This window comes from Orycteropus afer, unplaced genomic scaffold, assembly GCF_000298275.1.
Source record: "Orycteropus afer afer isolate SDZICR_OR568_19922 unplaced genomic scaffold, OryAfe1.0 scaffold00867, whole genome shotgun sequence".
NCBI classification, from domain to species: domain Eukaryota; kingdom Metazoa; phylum Chordata; class Mammalia; order Tubulidentata; family Orycteropodidae; genus Orycteropus; species Orycteropus afer.
The window spans coordinates 484,707-489,307 of NW_006922454.1; positions in this window are offsets into that span (position 1 = coordinate 484,707).

A 4,601-nucleotide genomic window follows, 5' to 3' on the forward strand; every position below is an offset into this window, starting at 1 on the left:
GGCTGGACCACAATTCTGTGTGGTTTAAGCTGCTGTGATGTGGTTATTCCCATGATGGGATCAGATTATGTTTTGAGCAGGCAATCTGTTGAAGGGGAGTTTCCCTAGGGGTGTGGCCTGCTTCCAGTGTATTTATGGACATTTCAGGAAGAGAGACATTCTTCTGTGGATTGAGATTCTGTTGTGCTGCCTACAACTGTCCATGAATGAACAATACACCATTTGCCCTGGAGATCTTCATTCATCATTCGTTGGAGTCAACACCTGGTGTACTGCCTGCCAGCCTTGAGCTCCTCAGCTCCTGCAGCTGCAAGAGTCAGGAAAAGCCTCCAGCTTGACGTTTGATCCAGGAACTTTGGACTTGCCAGCTTCTATAAGTGTGTGAACCATTTTCCTAAGATAAATTTCTCTCTCTCTTTTTCTCTCTCTCTCTCTCTATATATATTTTACTGGTTTTGTTTCTCTAGGGAACCCAGTCTAACACACAGTATAACCAGGCAAAAAAAAAAAAAAAAAAGTTTTGATTCCTGGTACTGATTAGGCTTTGCCTCCTTGAGCAAACTAAAGGAATTGAGCCAATTATAATTACTCTGGGACAGTGGTGGCTCAGTGGTAGAATTCTTGCCTTCTATGTAGGAGACAGGAGCTCTGGTGGCATAGTGCCCAAGGCAATTGACTGCTAACCAGAAAGCTGGCGGTTCAAACCCACTAGCCACTCCTCCAAAGGAAGATAGGGTGATCTACTTTCCATAATGATACTGCCTCAGGATCTGACTCGACAACAGTGAGTTTGGTTTTTTTTTTTTTTTTTTTTTTAGTTTAGGTAGGAGACACAGGTTTGCTGTTTGTTAATAGGCCAAGCACATCATGCACAGCCAATACCTGTCTTCTGTGGTGGAATGTGTGTTGCTGTGATGTGGAGCACATTTTAGCAGAGCTTTCAGACTAAGACGGACTAGGAGGAAAGGTCAGCTGATTGACTTCTGAAAATCTGCAAATGAAAACTATGGTGGATCACAACATTGCAAGCAGCAACTGATCGTGGGGTTGGCACAGGATCAAGCAGTGTTTTGTTCTGTTATACATCGGGTTGCCATGAGTTGGGGGCCAACTTGACAGCAGCTAACAACAACAAGAACTAAACCACAGATTTTCTAAGAATGAACAAAGCCAATAAGAGGAGTAAAACCTCATTTCTGATACAACATTTTTGAAGAAAATGCAGCAGTGGGAAACTGGTTCTGCTCTGATGGGCAGAGAGAATCCACAGGAGGAATGAGTGGTCAGTTCTACTTACCTTACCACTTACTTTATTGCCCATCTCAACCAATAATTCAACCTTTTTTTCCTTAGTAGAAGTGCCTAGCATTAAAAGAACACCATTCAATCAATCCATGAAAGTAGGTTAGAAATAAATTTGGGATAGGCTGCCTTTTTTTTTAATTTAATTTTCTTCTTAAAAAATATTAAGATCTAACAATTTTCACTCCCTTCCCCTCCCATTCCTAGTACCCAACAAAGAAAACTTCCTTCCCTATGTAAACCTTTCCTTGACTTTTACAATAGTGGACTAATACAATATTTGGCCTTCTGTGACTGACTTATTTCACTCAGCATAATGTCCTCCAAGTTTACCATGTTATGAGGTTTTTTGCAGATTCTACATTATTCCTTATTTGCCTAGTATTCTACTGTGTGTATGTACCATAGTTTGGTAATCCATTCCTATGCTGATGGGCACTTAGGCTGTTTCCATCTCTTTGCTATTGTGAATAGTGCTGTAATGAACATGGATGTGCATGTATCTATTCATGTCCAAGCTCTCACATTTTAGGATATATACCAGTAATGGGATTGCTAGAGCAAATGGTATTTCTACCTCCAATTTTTTAAGGAATCACCATACCAATTTTCTCATTTGAGCAGGCAATCTGTTGAAAGGGAGTTTCCCTAGGGGTGTGGCCTGCTTCCAGTATATCTATGGACATTCTGGGAAGAGAGACATTCTTCTGCAGATCGAGATTCTGTTGTGCTGAATTTTATCATGCAATCTTTAGCGTCATTTCTATCACCAAGGTCTTATTTTCCAGCTACTGGTGATTCTTCTTTGTTTCCAACTTTTTCATTCCAAACACCAGTGATAACACATCTTGATTGCATATTTGGTCAATTTCAGATTGAAGAAGTTGGTAAAAATATTCAGTTTCCTCATCTTTGGCTTTGGTGGCTGCTGCATAAATTTGAATAATAGTAATATTAATTGGTCTTCCTTATAGGCATATGGATATTATCCTATCACTGACAGTATTGTACTTCAGGATAGATCTTGAAACATTCTTTGTGAGGATGAGTGTCACACCATTCCTCTTCAATTTGTCATTCCCAACACAGAAGATCATATAGTTGTCTGATTCAAAATGGCCAAAACCAGTCCATTTCAGTTCACTAACACCTAGGATATTGATCTTTATGTGTTCTACTTCATTTCTGATAACTTCCAATTTTCCTAGATTCACACAAACAAAAGACCAAAATGGATGTCAGAAGAGACTCTAAAACTTGCTCTTGAATGGAGAATAGCTAAAGCAAATGGAAGAAATGACAAGATAAAAGAGTTCAACAGGAGAGTTCAAAGAATAGGTCAAGGAGACAAAGTCACTTATTATAAAGAAATCTGCAAAGACCTGGAGTTAGAAAACCGAAAGGGAAGAACACTCTCAGCATTTCTCAAGCTGAAAGAACTGAAGAAAAAATTCAAGCCTCAAATTGCAATATCAAAAAATTCTATGGGCAAAATATTGAATGACACAGGAAACACTAAAAGAAGATGAAAGGAATACACAGAGTCATTGTAACAAAAAGAATTGGTCGATGTTCATCCATTTCATGAGGTGGCATATGATCAAGAACCAATGGTATTGAAGGAAGAAGTCAAAGCTGCACTGAAGGAATTGGCAAAAAACAAGGTGCTGGGAATTAACAGAATATCCATTGAGGTGTTTCAACAAATGGATGTCATGCTAGAGGCACTTACTCATCTGTGCCAAGAAATTTGGAAGATGGCTACCTGGGCAACTGACTGGAAGAAATCCATATTTGTACCCATTCCAAAGAAAGGTGATCCCACAGATCTTTTTGCAAACCTAAAAGAGCATGGTGACACTTGCCTAAGAAGAGCAAAAGCCAAAGGGCTGCAGGGCTGAGAGGCACAGGCCAGAGAGAAGCCTGCCTTTGGGCATAGCTAACAAGAGCCTCTTCTGATTAAAGATCTGCATCCTGAGTTGTTTCTGATCCTGAATTACAACCTGTTACTTTCCTAATAAACCCCATAATCATAAGCATTGTCTGTGAGTTCTGTGTGGCCATTGCAACAAATTACTGAATATATTAGAGAAGTGGAGAAGTGGAAGGATGACTGGTGTCAAAAATGGTGAAAAGGGTGGAGGATGGAGGTATGTCTAACCTCCACCTTGGACTATTGCTCTTGATCCTCCTCTCTGCTCGTGAAGCTAGAGGAGGTCAAACACTGCCCCTATGCCATTTCTGCACCAGCATAATCTTCCTGGCTGCACACTCCAATGAAATTAAAGTCATGAGAAACACAAATGCTGACTGGACACAGCAGAAGAGCTACTTCTCTTACTTTGTAGCCCCTTCACAAGATGAATCCTTTTATGAATCCTTTCCCAACCAATATCTCAATCCAAGAATGTTTAAAAATACATACAGATTTATATACCACACACATACGATTGTACTGTGTCCCCAAAAAAGATAAACTGAAGTCCTAACCCTTGTATTTGTGAATGTGACTTTGTTTGGAAAATACTTTTTTGAACATGTTATTAGTTAGGCTAATGTAAGGTTATACTGGAGAAGAGTGGATCCTGATCTTTTATGACTGTTGTCCTTATAAAAGAGGAAACGATACACAGATGCAAAGGAAGGACACTGTGTGATGCTGCAGCTCCAAGTCAATGGATGCCTGGAACTACTTGAAGCTAAAGGAGAAGCATGGAAGAGATTCTCCCTCAAAGCCTCAGAAGGAATCACAGGCCAACACTGATCTTGAACTGCCAGTGTCCAGAATTGTAAAGGTAAATTTCTGTTATTATATAGATGAAAGATAGGATGAGAAAAGAAAGGAAGGAAGGAGGGAGGGAGGGAAAAAGGAGAGGAAGCGAGGAGAGGGAGGGAGGAAGGAATGAAAGAGAGAGGGAGGGAGGGAGATAGATTAGACAGCTAGACAGAAAAACAGACAGACGGGTGTAGGTAGGTAGGCAAGTAGAATGAGCAAGCTATAATTTACTGAATGGCTCTATTAGCCAGGATCTAGGTTATTCCCTTTATGCTGACCATCTTTACTACCATTAACTGTTAGCACAGTTCAGCAGGGTTAGGTAAGTTGTGTTGCTCCTGTTTTAAAGATAAGGCTCATATGGGGCTTCAAAAGCTGGTCTACCTGATTCACAAGTACATGTTGTCACCAACATGATACTTGATGCTAAAGACAGACAAACAAATCATTTTTGGTGGTCATGCCCTCCCCTCACCGCACTTATCACATTGATGTTGTTGTTGTTATGTGCTGTCGAGTTGGA